This window comes from Anoplophora glabripennis, unplaced genomic scaffold (genome assembly GCF_000390285.2).
Source record: "Anoplophora glabripennis isolate ALB-LARVAE unplaced genomic scaffold, Agla_2.0 scaffold577, whole genome shotgun sequence".
NCBI classification, from domain to species: Eukaryota; Metazoa; Arthropoda; class Insecta; order Coleoptera; family Cerambycidae; genus Anoplophora; species Anoplophora glabripennis.
This window is the reverse complement of record NW_019416705.1, coordinates 184,851-202,925: the sequence shown is the minus strand read 5'-3', so window position 1 is coordinate 202,925 and position 18,075 is coordinate 184,851.

The following is an 18,075-nucleotide window of genomic DNA, read 5'->3' as shown; positions in this document are numbered from 1 at the left end:
CATAGTTCCATAATAAAACAGGTAGAAAAGATTTAAAAACTAAATAAATAGATATATGAAAACTCGATTAATATAGAAACATTTTTTGCAGATAGCATATATTTTTTTAATACATACTGACTTACAACAATAATAGGAAAAGACATTTTAACAACCGCTGATTTCCGTCGATATGATAAAAATAAATGACATTTGTTCATTAATAATTTTGATTGAAACTTAAACATAAAAGACATGCGTTGAACTAACAAGATATCTGTTTACAATAAAAAAAAAGAAACAAAAGAGCAAACGGCGTGCTATCTGCGGCCACAACTATTCGCCTCTTTTATACATATAGAGGATTAGTCCAGAGTTTTCCAATAAGTTTTAACAACTTTCATTAAATATTAACTTTAAGCACTGTTTCGCAGTTTCAATGGTTTTGATTTATTATTGAAAAAGCTTATTAATAATGCAGACCATTAAAAATCTTCAAGTTTGTAAACACAACATATTATTTACAGCAAAAGTATTATGAAAAAAAATTCTAGAATGTAACATCTGCAGCACTTCATCTACTTTTTAAATATTCTTTAAAAGCCTTGTGAGTAGTGGGAAAAACTTAAACGTACGAGAGCGCTAGTTTTTGAGAAGTTTAAATTGAAGAAGAATGTTTCTTCAAATGTTGAAGAATAATAATTGTTTCGTAAATGTTCTCTTTTTAGATTTAAATAAATATTATTAATTGTAAGTTTTGTTGCCTATATAAACTCGCTTAAATTTAATTTATTCTGTCTTTAAAATGTTTGCTTTTTTGCGCGTGGTTCTTGTGTGACCTGATTTTCTGGGCTGAATAAAAACATACTACCTAAAACCTTGCTGTGAGTACGTACGTTTTATAAATACATAATTACAAAATCGCTTAAGTAATTTGTGAACTGACAATTTTCATAGTGATAATAATACTACAGGTTGTTCTACAAGCGCTATGGCAAACTTTGACAGATGGTAAGCTGGGTTAATTTCAAACACTTTTTCTTATATGATAGGTCCGATTCGTTTTTGTTTAACTTTAGTTACAAGTTACATTTAAAAAAAAATATAATTTCGTATTCCAATCAAAGTAGCCTGATAAATAAAAATGGTGGCTGCTATGTCAACTTAATAACTATGACATTAAGACTATTCACATACTCGAACTAAAGATTCCGTCCCTTGAATTATGAGATTTAGATCATTTCTTATCTGGTTAACTACTTCTTGAATTCTTTCAAGCAACTGGGAAACACGGTGGCCATGCTATTTAGTCCAGGAGAATTACACATTGGCATGGCTGTTGCTTGACGTAGATTAGATATTAGTAAAAATCGGTCGAAAATAATATAAACAATGAAAATATAAGGTTGCGCCAAGAAAAAAAGTTGTGCTATTTGCAGAAAAAATTAAAAACTGCAAAAATACTCAAAAATCACGTGTTTTTCCTAACATTTTCCAATATAACTTCTTAAATATGCAGTTTACAGAAAAAACTATTACTGCTGAAATTGTTTGTTATGAAATTTGCTATAAGACACAATTGTTTTGAGACCTGCGTATTCAATATTTTTGTTGCTAGAAAGCCAAAACAGCGTAAGAAAGTGATGAAAATCGAGGTAATTTTGAAGCGTTCAACTGATAGGTAAGAAATTGTCCAATTCTACTATAAATGTACATGTAAGTACTTTAAAGGATTACAAAACGAAATTCCAAAACCCGATCGAAATCGGTCTGATAGTTTTGGTATGAGACAATTTGTTACTAAATTTCAGCGCGAAATGTCGTTATTTTTTTGCGTCAGTGCTGGGGTTAAAGTTAGGCATTTTAATTGGCGCTGATTTTTTTACACATACTTGGACTCTTTAACTATCATATAGAATCGTTATAATATTAATTTTCTTTTTTTTAATAATTTTTGGAGCGATTTTAAAAATTCGAAAAATTTTAACTTTATAAACAAATACTTTCGTGAAGCCGTTTTGCGGGTTGGAATATATACCAAAGTACTAAAAAATAGTTCTCGGAAAGACGCTTAACTTGAAAAAAAGAACGTTCAAATCGGTCACATAAGTTCCGAGATATCAAGTGTCAAAGTCAACAAGCGTTAGCTGCAAAACTATGCATAATGTAACAACAACAAAAATTGAATTTGGTAGGTTTTTTAAGAACTTTTCGTATGTGCTTTTATAAATATTATCGCACGTGTGCTTTTTATATGAAAATTCAATGAATATCGCCAAACCGACCATTTGAGCCGCAAAACCGGGGGGAGGGGATGAATTATAGAAATTGAAATCGCGTTCAAAAAGAGCGCGCGCGCTTCGGCGTTCAGTATCTCGGCTTCTATGGCTCCGATTTTGATGATTTTTTTTTAAATCGATGTAGAAAAATGAGAGGAATTCAATTATCAAGGTTTCATTAAAATATTATAAAGCCCTTTTCGGTCTATTACGACTAAAAATTTTCCACATTTCGTTGTTATACTGTATATTCATGTAAATAATAATATCGATGGTAGGATATAGGTACATAATCCACTGTTACTAGGTTTTAGTTTTAATAATTACATGGTAATAATGTTTAAATAAAATCTTGAAATCTTTATTTAATATGTAATTTATTTATTGTATTCATATAATATAGAAAAAAATATAGATACAAATAATTATTTATTTATTTTTACAAAACGTGTTTATTATACTTTCATAATTATCGTATTATTAAAGTTTTTCACTTTTTTACATCATTGGTATTTTCACTTATAATATCAGCATTTGAATAAGTATTGTTGTCCATTATTTTCAAATCAGTGCTTAACTAATTGTAAGTAGGTACCACTGTTAAATTAACAGCAAATAATGACTTATGGTTGGTTAATTTGATTTTTTAAATTTGCCAGCAATTTCATAGCCATCCTCGCAAGAAATTGGATCATTTTATTTATCACAAAATCCGTCAAAAACAGAAAAATTAAAAGATAGGTATAGGGAGGTGTAATATGGATAGATGTGGAGTAAATTTCTACAACAGATTTTTATTAAATATACAGGGTGTCCCATTTAGAAAAACCAAGTTTTGGCGGTTCGGTCAATCAAATTCGACAATAAATATGAAATTGAAATAGGTCGAAGACCATTAGACCATTAGAGATACATATAGGGAAGCTTTATAAAAGTCCTCTAAAAATATGCGTAGAATTCAAATATACAAAAATATACAGGATGTTCCATTTATAATAAGCAAATAGGTGGCGACTACCGGTATAACCGGAAGTACTACAACAATGGCATTATTTTATTTAAACTCTAAATAAAACCTCCAAAACCACCAGGTCAAAAATTTTCAAAATTCAAATCGAAGTAGTCTCCGAAATATTCTAATGGGTCGTCACCGCATGACAGCCTGTATAATGAATTGCAAAGTGCGATTTTTAATTGTTTACTAAAGGAAGAAATTTTTGAGAGCGAAATCAGCAACTATGCTATAAAAAAGCTTAATACATTTTTTAATAATGCGATGATACGTTTTATAAATATCAAATAATAATTATTTGTATCTGCATTTTTTTCTATTTTATATGTAAACAATAAATAAATTACATTAGGACATAAAAATTTCAAGATTTTAAACATTATTACCAAGTAGTTATTAAAATTAATACCTCTTAACAATAGTCATCGATATTATTTACATGAATATACAACAATGAAATGTATGAAATTTTAAGCAGTCGTAATAGGCTGATAAGGCTTTATAATATTTCAATGAAATCTTGATAATTGAATTCCTCTCATTTTGCTATATCGATTTAAAAAAAATCATCAAAATCAGAGCCGTAGAAGCCGAGATATTGAACGCCGAAGAGGGCGCGCTCTTTTTGAACGCGCGATTTCAATTTCTATCATTCATCCCCTCCCCCCGGTTTTGCGGCTCAAATGGTCGGTTTGGCGATATTCATTGAATTTTCATATAAAAAGCACACGTGCGATAATATTTATAAAAGCACATACGAAAAGTTCTTAAAAAACCTACCAAATTCAATTTTTGTTGTTGTTACATTATGCATAGTTTTGCAGCTAACGCTTGTTGACTTTGACACTTGATATCTCGGAACTTATGTGACCGATTTGAACGTTCTTTTTTTCAAGTTAAGCGTCTTTCCGAGAACTATTTTTTAGTACTTTGGTATATATTCCAACCCGCAAAACGGCTTCACGAAAGTATTTGTTTATAAAGTTAAAATTTTTCGAATTTTTAAAATCGCTCCAAAAATTATTAAAAAAAAGAAAATTAATATTATAACGATTCTATATGATAGTTAAAGAGTCCAAGTATGTGTAAAAAAATCAGCGCCAATTAAAATGCCTAACTTTAACCCCAGCACTGACGCAAAAAAATAACGACATTTCGCGCTGAAATTTAGTAACAAATTGTCTCATACCAAAACTATCAGACCGATTTCGATCGGGTTTTGGAATTTCGTTTTGTAATCCTTTAAAGTACTTACATGTACATTTATAGTAGAATTGGACAATTTCTTACCTATCAGTTGAACGCTTCAAAATTACCTCGATTTTCATCACTTTCTTACGCAGTTTTGGCTTTCTAGCAACAAAAATATTGAATACGCAGGTCTCAAAACAATTGTGTCTTATAGCTAATTTCATAAGAAACAATTTCAGCAGTAATAGTTTTTTCTGTAAACTGCATATTTAAGAAGTTATATTGGAAAATGTTAGGAAAAACACGTGATTTTTGAGTATTTTTGCAGTTTTTAATTTTTTCTGCGAATAGCACAACTTTTTTTCTTGGCGCAACCTTATATTTTCATTATTTATATTATTTTTGACCGATTTTTACTAATATTTAATCTACGTCAAGCAACAGCCATATCTCGAAGGTTTTGAGCTTAATTCTCTTGGACTAATTGCACTTTCGCCATTCTCGGACTGCTTGCCTGGCGTTCCCATTGGAATACCCATATACAAAGACAATATCTGCATACTTTTCAGTTGTAAATAAACGCATTTTTTATTTAGCACTTCAACGCTAAGTTAATGAATAAACAAAATGACACAAATAATAATAATTATTGTTATAGCATCCATCATTTTTATTTATCAGGCTACTTTGATTGAAGTTATATATTTTAAAATACTTGTAACTTCTAAACAAAAACGAATCGGACCTATATTGATAAAGAAAAAAATGATTGAAATTAACCCAGCTACCATGTTTCAAAGTTTATCATAGAGCTTGTAGAACACCCTGTATAGATCGCGCTTATTTTTTAAATAAAATGTAATGGAATTTATTTTGAAATTTTGTTTATGTAAGTACACACCTAAAAACTTATTAGGCTACAATTCTTCACATTTACTCTACACGATTGTAGATATGTACGCACTTGAACGGATAAAGATGTATCTAAGTCATTCATATACGACAAAGATAATACTGGACCTAATATGGATCCTTGAGGAACACCTTTATTGATGTGCCTTATTTCCGAATTATCAGTTTCTACAGACTTTAGAGAAACAGGATAACGACAGGTGTTACAATTTATCATTTAAGTATATTAATTGCTTATTATTCGTAACTAAATCTGTCGTATGTACGTTAACTATGAGACAGCACACACTTCATATGTATTTTGTTTCATATAATTTTTATTTCTTGCCTACTATCATAGAAGTGGGTCACATATAAAGGATTAAGGCCCTATAATGTAGATAGTAATGACCCTACACAGTTTAAACCATTAAACTTATCAATGAACATGATTTATTCTACTATTATTCTATTCTATTCTACTATTGCATTAACTATGGAAGTTTTCCAGTTTTACACGTGGTAGAAACAACTTCGGGATAAATCTGTAATTCACTTATATTATATAGAATCGTCGTTTAAGAGAGTCTTCTGCTTGCAAAAATCGGTTATACGCATTATAAATAATTCTTCACCAAGTACTCATTGTGAGCCATTATTTAAACAACTAAAAATTCTTCCATTGCCCTGTTTGTATACAGGATGTGGCGTGTATAATCTATAAAAATTAAACTACAGCTTCCTGATGATATTTGTAATCGAAAGCTCTTATACGAAAAAGTTCTATCTTCGCGTTTATTTTGTAAATTAAAGTTCATTTATTCAACGAAAATGAAGGTCGACCTTGTGTTATTTATTAAAATCTATGGAAATGTTTTTATGCGACCCGAGATGCAACCTTATAATTTAAGTCGGTGTAATTTAATACTAGTAATACTAAAAGAAGATTGTCAAAAAATTTGTGCAGTCAACTGATTTTGTATTTGTATTGAATTCAGTATTGACTTAATTATTAAATATTAAGCATCGTCCATCGACCCATCAGTGTTAAAAAGTGAAAGATTAAAGACAAAAGTTTTTATTTTGTAAAAACGTATTTTGTTTGTTGTTAAAAACGAGATTCTTATTTCTTACTTTGCTTAATTTTTTAGTTTGTGCACAAACTAGTTTTACAATGAACCGAGAAAACAATGCATTTACTATTTCTGAACGTGTCGATATGACGTTAGTGTATGGTGCAGCCGGAGAAAATGCGCTCGCGGAGACTAGGTTGTACCAGGCTATTCTTCGAGGAGAAGGACGTGGTCAGCAAGTGAACCTTAATGTTGAAGATGCAGTGTTGGAAAATCTCGACGAAGACCCCAAATTAGTACTCGACGACTCGCATAGCAAATAAGAACCTCATCTCAAACCGTACATTGCATCTTAAGACGCCAGCTGTTGCACCCCTATCATCTGCAACCAGTTCAGCAGATTTTACCCCCGAATTGTGGATCAACGATTGCGTTTTTGAAGATTTTTTAGCGATGGATTGGACGTTTTGATCCTATGCCGTTTAGTGCACGCAGTTGGCAACTACAGATGCTTACAGATGTGGTTTTGTTTGCGAACTTTGCAGTAACAACAATGCATTTAAGATAGTAATTACTATTAATTATTATAATAAGAAAATATCAGATTTTTTTAAATATCTATTTCTCTTAGTTTGTACTTTTGCATTGAAAATTCCCCAAAAATTGAGAAGTATCTTTCTTTCTTTCAACGGCGATTTGTTTACGTAGCACGTAACTCATCGTACAGCACATGGACAGGACCGTTCCAGAGAAAATATTTTGATCCATAATTGAACTTTAATTTACGGAAAAAAAAACGCAAAAATAGAACTTTTTCGTATAAGACTTTTCTATTACAAATATCGTTAGGAAGCTGTAGTTTAATTTTTATAGATTATCTACGCCACACCCTGTATACTAGAGTCATTAAATTAGACACAATTAATATAATCATAATTATAATACAAGGTATGCTGATGATCTGATTATCCTGAAATCTAGGATTGACTGCTAAAAAAAATAATATGGACTTAAAACTTTATAATATTTTAGTAAGTAGTAAATTGTTTTTATAGCGTTGAAGAGTATGTCAATAAATTGACATTTAAATATACAGTGTCCCCCTAAAGTCGTGCACAAATTCATTATTAGGTAAACAAAAGAAATTATTAAAAATTCCCGAAACAGGTAATATACAGGGTGACCTATGTTCGAGTAATGACGTCATCACAATTTTGTTTAAATGGAACACCCCACTTTTTTTCCAATTTTCGGATTGCCCTAACTGAGCTGATTCCAAAAATATACCAAAAGTTGCTTCTAATTGTTATAGGGAGGACAAGAATACCCAAATTATTTATAAATACTAAATTTATTTACAAATAAATAAACGTACTAAAAATTGAATCAAATCACCAGAAACACCTAAATTAAATGTTCAAATTGTTGACCATTTACTGCCAAACAATGGGCCAGACGGGAAGTAAATTCTTGCTGTACATTCCCAATGACTTCAGGCGGGATCGCTCGAACTTCTTGCCGAATTCGTTCCTTCAGATCGTTAATACTGTTTGGTTTATTGACGTATATTTTGCTTTTTACATAACCCCAAAGAAAAAAGTCGAGCGGTGTTAAATCTGGTGATCTGGCGGGCCATTCCTTAGGTCCTCTTCTGCCAATCCACCGATGAGGAAACACGTCATCTAAATAGCGGCGAACAGCGCTGGCATAGTGCGGTGGTGCACCATCTTGCTGAAACCAAATGGTTTCATTGGGCAAATCTGGATCTTCTTCATTTGGAAATAGAACACTCAAGGAAGGAACTAAATGGAACTGAAGAAATTCCAAATATCTTGCACCATCTAAATTTCCTTCAAAGAAATACGGCCCCAAAATTCGATTACCAACAATTCCGGCCCAAACATTGACCTTTTGGGGATGCTGAGTGTGTGCTTCCATCATCCAATGTGGATTGCGATCTGACCAGTACCGACAATTCTGTTTATTGACGGTGCCATTCAAATAAAAAGACGCCTCGTCGGAGAAAATTATGCGTTTCACAAAATCCGGATCTGCCTGACATTCTTCCATCATCATTTCGCAAAATTCTGTGCGTCTGTCGAAATCATCGTCACATAATTCTTGTACTAAGTGGACTTTGTAGGGATGATACTTGTTTCTGTGAAGAAGTCTACTCAATGTACTTTCACTCATTCCTAAATTATCTGCTACGACTCTCAGACTGGATTGCGGGTTTTCATGAATGGTCAAAAGGGCTTGTAACTGCACTTCTTCATCTACAGTCGGTCGGCCAGATCTGGGCATATCTTTAACATGACCATGATTTCGAAACTTTGCTTCAGTTTGGCTAACCGTGGATCGATTTATTGGTGGACGATTGGGATGAATTTCATTAAACAAAACACAAACTTCCTCATGAGTTCGAATTCTATCACCATATTCGATCATCATAAGAATTTCAACCCGTTCGGTTTCACTTAGCATCATGTTTTTTAATTAATTCAAAAATACTCAATATTTTAAGGAAGAATAATTCAAAATGGATTTACTTGTACAATCTTAACAAACTATTTAAAAATGATTGCCTGCAAGAAATACACGAGCACGTTCTGTCAGGCATATAAAATTAAAAAAGCATCAAAGAAATTATAGCAAAAAATAATGACATTTTAAAATGATATGTGGTGATATGATTCAATTTTTAGTACGTTTATTTATTTGTAAATAAATTTAGTATTTGTAAATAATTTGGGTATTGTTGTCCTCCCTGTAACAATTAGAAGCAACTTGTGGTATATTTTTGGAATCAGCTCAGTTAGGGCAATCCGAAAATTGGAAAAAAAGTGGGGTGTTCCATTTAAAAAAAATTGCGATGACGTCATTACTCGAACATAGGTCACCATGTATATTAAATTATTATTTGAAAAAATAGTAAATTAAATTCAAAAATCGACCTGTTTCGGGAATTTTTAATAATTCCTTTTGTTTACCTAATAATGAATTTGTGCACGACTTTAGGGGGACACTGTATTTTACATATTCACTTCCCGATTCCTTTTTATTATTTAAATTATATTAGTGACACGACATGTAGCTTTCGTATATAAAATTATCAATAAACAATATACCTACGATACGCCGCTGTGGAATCCGCGACTTCATTGATTTTTTTCCCGGTAGCGATTTACCTCCATTTCACAGTTATTTTGCCTGGGATAATCTAATAAAGCGGCAGCATTTTTTACCGGCGTATAAAGGGCAAATATTAACTGAATATTAACATCATCCGACACATTTCTCCGCGAAAAGAGGAATTAAATAACTTAATCCGCATCAGGATTCAACAGTTCCTCCCGCGAGCGCGAGGCAGAAATCATTAATCAACAAAAAAATCGTCGGGGCCCTTTCACCTTCGAAATTTATTCCCGTCGCTCTTAACCGGCCTTATTATTATTGTCGAAAAACCGTGAAATATCGGGTCTTTATTCATATTTATCGCCGCCGGGTTTATCTCGGGCGCGCTACACTGAGAATAATGTTTAGTATCATTTAATAAACGAGAACTTTATTACAAGCGATGAAATGCCAATTTATTGTTATCAAATGGTTTATTTTGTCTAGTTGAAGTATTATCGGTAAGGCATGGATGGTGACATCTAGTGGTGGCGCTGTGAAACTACTTAATTACAAGAGCAATAAGTTAATACTAGAGTCAATAATAAAATGTAACGATGATTAAATCATAGGAATTAGGTACTATAAGTGTCCGCAAGATTTGAATTTTGCGCTATTTGTGCTGTAAAGTATTGCCAGAGAATAAAAAAATAGCGTGACAGTTGACAGTTCAGAGTTATTGAAATTGGAGTGCTACAAGAAAGAACACCGCCTTTTCATCATTGAGGAATATTTTTAAAGTAATGAATATTTGGCAGTTTTAGTTAACTTCATCGAAGAGATTAATTGAAAAATTCATTCGAATTCAATTCGAAGCAGTTTGTGAGTGTTGCTGAGAGTCCACCTTGGTCAAGAATGGAACATTTCGCCAATCTCTCCACAGCGTATTCTCACGAAATATTTACGTCTTCGTGCTTACAAAGTTGAATTGAACTGAAGCCTACTGACCACCCAGAGCGATGGAAGTTGTTGGTTGAATGGATTATGGAAAAACAAATGGATGCTGTTTTTTCGAACAAAATCATCTTTAGCGATGAGACTCATTTTCATCTTGATGGCTCCGGTAATCGACAAAATTTGGGGAACAGAAAATCCACAGCGTGTCATTGTTTGGTGCGGATTTTGGGCTGGAGGCATCATCGGACCATTCTTCTTCGAACATGTGGCTAGTTAGGCAACAACAGTTAATGGCGCTGGCCGTCGCGATATGATAATCAGTTTTTTGCCATACAGCCCGAGAAAGAATTCAATTAGTGCATGAGTCATTTCCTGGTCTTGTAATTTCTCGTTTTGGTGATCAGTATTGGCCGCCCAGATAATAGGATTTAACGCGGTTGGACTTTTTCTAGTCTAAAGTTTATACAAAAAAACCCACTACCACGTACGCCTTGAAGCCAAACCAAAAATAATGGTACAAGCAGTAGTGGATTCTACACACTTACCTTAGTTCAAAAGTTGATACTTAAAGAAATACAGGGCGTCTAAGTGAAAAATGTATTTTCATTATTTTTGAATAACCTTTTTAAAATTACATATACACAAATTTTCAGTATCAGTGGGATTTTTTGGTATATTTATGGACAAAATTCCTGTTACAAAAGAATTTTCATCCAATCGTAGCAATTTTTTTTAAATACTCATAAACATCTGTACTTTAAACAGGAATTGCAAAAATTTCGATATTTCTATGCCCTAAATTATGGCAAATTATTTTATATGCCTAATCACGCAATTCACGTATTTGAACTCTGCGCATATTTTTGAACAAAAGCTCTAGAGTCCACAATTTTCATGCAATCGCAGCAATTTTTTTTTAAATACTTCTAAACGTGTGTAGGTACTTTAAGCAGGAATTGCGAAAATGTTAATATTTTTAAACTCTAGATTATGGCAAGTCACCTTATGTCTATTTACGCAATTCACGTATTTGAACTGTGCGCATATTTTTGAACAAAAGCTCTAGACTCTGAACTTCCCTTCGAATTGTAGCAGTTTTATTTAAATAGTTTCATAAATGTTTACTTTTGCTAGGATCTAATAATGGGTTTAAGGAAGTGCTAATTCTCTAAAATTCACTTAACGATGAGTTCAAATACGTGAATTGCGTGGCGGCATAAAATGCCATAAAAAAAAGCTTAAGAATACCGAAATTTCGGCAATTCCTGCTTAAAGTACACACGTTCACGAGTATTTAAAAAAAAATGCTACGATTGGATGAAAATTCTTTTGTAACAAGAATTTTGTCCATAAATATCCCAAAAAATCCCACTGTGGCGGCCATTTGCGGCACTTTGCATGTCTTTAAAACGTCATAACGTTTTTGGTCCTCGTATTTACCACAAAAATGGTGGTGGCGCTGTGTAATTTTCAACCCAAGCTATTGAGATACCGCTAAACTGGCAAATTTGTGCAAGAAAACGTTTCTCTCGGTGTACAAATCCGGTTGCATCCGGATGTATAATTCCCTCTGCAAATGGCTCGAAGTAATTCCCAATTTAGGACGGCCCTTTTATTATAATAACGGGATTCGGATGGCAGAGGTAATTTTCCCTTTCGGAAATTTGTATACGCCCAACCGGAAGTAATGGGATTTATCTTAAAATAATAGTGTAAAGAAGGCTTTCTTTAATGAGACCCGCTTTATTTTCATGGAGGTATGGCGTCCGAAAACCGTTTCTGCTTTGGGCAACAATACAGGGTGTAACAGATTTTAATGGTCGACAATGTTGTACAAGAAGTAAAAAGGTTCAAACTTTAGTAAAACATTTTGCAAGTAGAAACTCTCCGATATAGAGTTTTAAGCAAAGCACACGACAAGAGCGCTATAAAGGCACGTAGACTTCGTAACTGATGTGACATTTGATGATAATTCATTACCCTCACTTCAGAGTCACTTTCTTGAAATATTGTTCCATTTGGCACGATTAAATTTCGCTACCGAACGAACACTCAAACTACACTGAGAAAACATATCTCATTGAATTATTACCTCACCAGATTCACCTTTAAAGTATTATTTAGTAGCACATAAATTTCAACATTTATTTACTATCTCTCAGTGATATTTGCATTGGCCCTCCATTAAACAAATTTAGTTATTTTAGAGTTAGTCTTTATTATTACATAAAAGTTCTTTTCGCAACTTGTATTATTTAGCAGTTGTTGTCATGTTTCGAAACTTTTCGCAAGAAAGGCATAAACAAAATGACACAAGTAGTAATAATTGTTACAATCATCATTTTTATTTATCGGGCTACTTTGAAATATGAAATAATATTTTTTAAAATGCTCGTAACTTCTAAACAAATATGAATTGGACATATGTTCAAAAAATCTTTGACCATCTGTCAAAGTTTGTCATAGAGCTTGTGGAACACCTTGTATATATATATATATAAACTGCGATACATTTATTTTTCTCGATACGAAATCGGTTGTTTCGACATTCCGCATTCACCGGAGCCCCGGATTATTCCGGACCCAGGACGTTAACTAGTTTTATCGTTTGATTTATAGTTGGGAAAATAGAGTACCCCATTATTCTATTAGTTTATCACGCTTAGGGCATATGTGCAGCGACGGCCATAGCCTCTCACCTAGGGTTTTATTCCCCTATGAAAAATGCGACCTCCCTAAAACCCAGGTTTTAGCAACTCGTGATGCTTCGGATGAGTTTGAATAGGATTATCCAAACATGGGTATCACTGCCTAATGTTTCACAGGCCGTACCGTAAATTTTAAATTCAAATTTACGATATGACCCAAAAATTAAATTAGAGTAGGTAGTATTAGCTATAATATACAGGGCTAATATTAAATGTATTTTAAATAATAAATAGTTTTATTTGCCAAGAAATTAGGAACAAATAGTGAAATTTGAATTAATAATAATGCATCATTTTTTAATGGGCAACATGTTGAGGACCACTGGCTTCACTGTAGCATTCAGCTAAATCTACAATCTACATATTGATTTTTTTCCATACTTATCAACTGACTTGATACGACGTGCAACAACGCATTTTTGTTGCACAGAAAATACTCCTTAATGTATCTACCATTTCACTATTCTTTTAAAGCGCCATGTTCAACTTGAATTATATTATATTATAGTTCACAAACAAAATTAAACAAACTTAAAAGATATTTAAAAAAATACCGCCCGTGAAAATAACAAATCGACACAAATACGTTATGGAATGAGCTGATTACGGTTCTGTTAAGAGCTGTGGTTCCCGAACTCTAGATCAGTTGGGCAACCAAAAGCGCGCAGTATATTTAATACCTTCCATGTGGACGTGGTTCTCAAAATGGTGTTACCTGTGAGCAAAACGTGTACGTTATTCAGACTCGGAAATACCTATATTTAATAATATTTAATAATCTTACGAGTTTTAAAAAACTTTTTTTCAAATAGAATGACCCATATTTCGACTGATATAAGGTCGTCCATACTTATCTTTAACAGTTTTCCAGAAAAATCAGGTTCTTTTCTAAAGTCCGAAAAAGTAGCTATGTAACAGCGTCAAGAAGGCCTTGCAAAACCATTTTTCTCTCACATTTTATCAGGCCTGAAACTGACAGTGTCAATATTTACTGGCATGTTTAAAGAGTAGTTTGACAAACAAAAGTAAACCACTAACAAAAACTAAAACAAAACGCAAAACAAATTGAAACTCAGATCACAACAAGGAGAAGAATACTTAGACCCCTGATTTACATCAAGTGTCCTCCATTTTGATTAATACACAAACGAATTCGGTTTTTAAAACACTGTTCAACATTGGTCAGCACGTCTGGCGTAATTTCTTGAAATGCTACTGTAATGCCTTGCCACATATCTTCCGAGGTAGTTGGTGGTGTAACGTAAACTTTGCTTTTCATAAATCCCCATAAAAATAAGTCGCAACTTGTCATATCTGGACACCTTGAAGGCTAACTCACTAGTCCTCCGCGCCCAATCCATCTGTTGAAAAAAGTTTCGTCCAAAAACTGACGAACCGCAGCGATATTGTGAGGTGTCTGTTAAAAAATTTAAATAAACTGCTCCAGTTAGATGCTGGTCAAAAAAGAATGGTCCAATGACAAGGNTATTTAAAAATATACCGCCCGTGAAAATAACAAATCGACACAAATACGTTATGGAATGAGCTGAGTACGGTTCTGTTAAGAGCTGTGGTTCCCGAACTCTAGATCAGTTGGGCAACCAAAAGCGCGCAGTATATTTAATACCTTCCATGTGGACAGTGGTTCTCAAAATGTACATGTGACTGGACGGGTTTTGGACGGAGAAATATTGTGTAAATACAGGGTGCTCCATCTAAGAGAGATTCTTTTGTAACTCTGCAACTGTAAAATTTATAAAAATATGGCGTTAATAAAAGTTGCCTGGGATCATGTGGGCCATGTAAATAAAATATTTTTAGCTTTACAGGGTGTTCCATTTCGCGTGGACGCTACATAACTTTAACATAATTCCTTGGTTAATATTAGGTAGAGTTTGTTAAAGTACATGGTGTTTAAAACTTACCGTTTTCGAGACAATCAGTTGTTTTTGAAAAAATATGATTTCAGCTCTCTAAATGAGGCTAGATAGCGTCTAAATCGTAAGAGTTAGAAACCTGCAATTTTCACAGTTCGTTTTGGCATAAATTACTCTATCTTGTTATATGTGAGCAAAACGTGTACGTTATTCAGACTCGGAAATAGTGATGTGTCGATCCGGCTGGATTCGGTACAAAGGAACGAGTCCGCGGTAGGATCGAAATGAATCGAATCCGAAAAGTCAATCCGAGTCGTTCCACGTTCCATGTATCGAATAGGTACCGGAACTACCGATACCGAAGAAACAAACTTCGGATCTCCGAGAACCATGCCGTCTGGCGCACTTGTGCGGCTATCGTAAATCTTAGCTACAATAAATGTTATATGGAACCTTACGATACTTTTCTTTGTTTTGATTAGTACATTTAAATTTTTAAAGTTTGTATATATATATTCTTTCATGTATACCTATCATAACGAAATATTTGCCTTCACTTAGAAACATATATTTCAACGATTCCCTTTTTGAAATATGAAAAATAATAATTTTTCATTATGATTTAGTTAATTCACTTTTAATTACTTATTTATATATTTTTAAGCAAAGCAGTGCATGCATTTTTTGAATGACTGGTAATAAATTAAATCGATTTGCATTTTATTTTATGTTCATCTTATGGGTTTGTCTTAGTTAAACGCATTGACTCGTATTATCCAATCATTAATTTAACGAATTTAAAAATAAGTGACTTACGTATCAGAATTTATTTTCATTTTACTTTATTTTAATTATATATTTTGCCAATAAGTAATTGTTTATATTTACTAAATGTAAATATAATCNGTAAAATCCTATGTATCGACGTTGTACTAATACAATTGCAAGGCCTTCTTGACGCTTTACATAGCTACGGTTTCGGACTTTAGAAAAGAACCATTTTTCTGGAAAACTGTTAGAGATAAGTATGGACAACCTTGTATCAGTCGAAAGGGCATTCAATTTTGCATTCACCCATGACAATTAATATGGATCATTCCATGTGAAAAAAAGTGTCATCTCGTAAGATTACTAAATGTAGGTCTCAATATTTCCGAGTTTGAATAACGTACACGTTTTGCTCACAGATGACAAGATAGAGTAATTTATGCCAATAAGAATGGTAATAACTGCAGATTTCTAGATCTTATGGTTTAGACGCTATCTAGCCTCATTTAGAGAGCTGAAATCGTGATTTTTTTAAAAAACAATTGATTATTTGAAAGCGGTAAGTTTAAAAAACCATGTACATTTAATAAACTCTAGCTGATATTAACTAAGGAATTCAAAAACGCAATAATATGCTTGGTGTTCCATTTAAAATAACAAAGTTATGTATTAAAACCATTTTTTAATAAATTTTACAGTTGCAGAATTACAGAAGAATCCCTATTAGGTGGAACACACATAAATATTTAAGACTTATTCTGTTTTATTATTAAATTGATGTTGAATTTCGTTTCTTTCTCATCAGTCCACATGCACATACAGGCATATTAACAAAAAGTTAGGAGAAACATTAAAGTGCAAAAGAATAACTTAACAAGAAATTAAAAAAAGACGTATCCGTGTGCCGGAAGTTTTAGATTCTAAATTAAACATTTTCTTTTTTCATACGAACGCCGTACCTAAATGAGTGACTCAGTTTTCCGGTCCAATTGACCTTCATCATGACAAACAAACGAGCGGAGCGCCCCCTGGAAGCTTTTTCAATTCATAACCGTCCTTTTCCATTTCTTTTTATAGCTAATTCTTCTCCTTATCTGCCGTTTCTGAGCCATTACGTCTGGATCTGAGTTATCTTCGCCCTCTATTTGACCAAATTTTAATTAAACCGGTAAAAAATTATTATGAAAACGACTCGTTTTTCTAATTAGCGTTTAATTTACTCGTCCCCGGCGTCGGCTGTTATTCTTCGGGCCCGCAGACCCCACTAATTGCGCCGTTAGGTCGGCCAGGCAGTAGCCCGAGACCAGACTTTGGAATAAACAGTTCGTGCCTATCCTGTTTGTCTTCACCAGATTCGTTCCTGATAGGATAGGAATTGATAAATTATGACACCGGCAATTTTCTTGCGAGTGAAAAATTGAAAGAGAAACATATGCATTAGTTTTGGGTCTAGTTTGCCTTGTTAAATATAGTGTAGCAGAATGTGCGTATGCATATGTAGTGACGTCACTAACGAGACATACGAGCACTGAAATGCAACAACATTCTGTCGCTTTCCAGAGCTCTTACAACCTAAATATCTTCATATCATTTATTTAATTCTTCAAACTACCAAGAAAATATGTACAGGGTGGGCAAATAAGCGAGGTAAGCGGCTGTATCTCAGAAACTAGTGATCGTAGAGAGCTACGGTAAATAATTTTATAGGTAAAGTGGGCAAGGGAAAATGCTGGAAATTATTTTCAAGTTTCCAAGATGGCCGCCAGTGGGCGTTTCCACCATATTGAATTACATAAAGTTACGTTTCTCACGATTTTCCCCAATGAATGTAACAAAAAAGTATTTGCGTTTTAATGTTAACTTAAAGTCGAACATTTTTTGTAAAAACAATTTTTCTCTATCTTTCGAAATAAAGTGGTGGGGGGTATTTGAATGTTGTTTGAAATAAATGCCTGTAACTTCGAAACGGCTTAATGGATTTGGATAAATTTGGTATCATTGAAAAGAGCATTTCTTGGGCTTTTAGGTTTCTCGTAATCATGACAGTTGCGACCTACACGGCCGCCGATAGAGGGCGTTATTCGATATTATAACCAAAATATTGGATTTTCTCAAAAAATTTAAATGCGATGATATGACTTTTTTTAGACTAGAAAATAGACAAATGACCAACCAATAAGCCTGCGCAAACCGCATCTTAATATCTTTTTCCTAACTCAAATTATT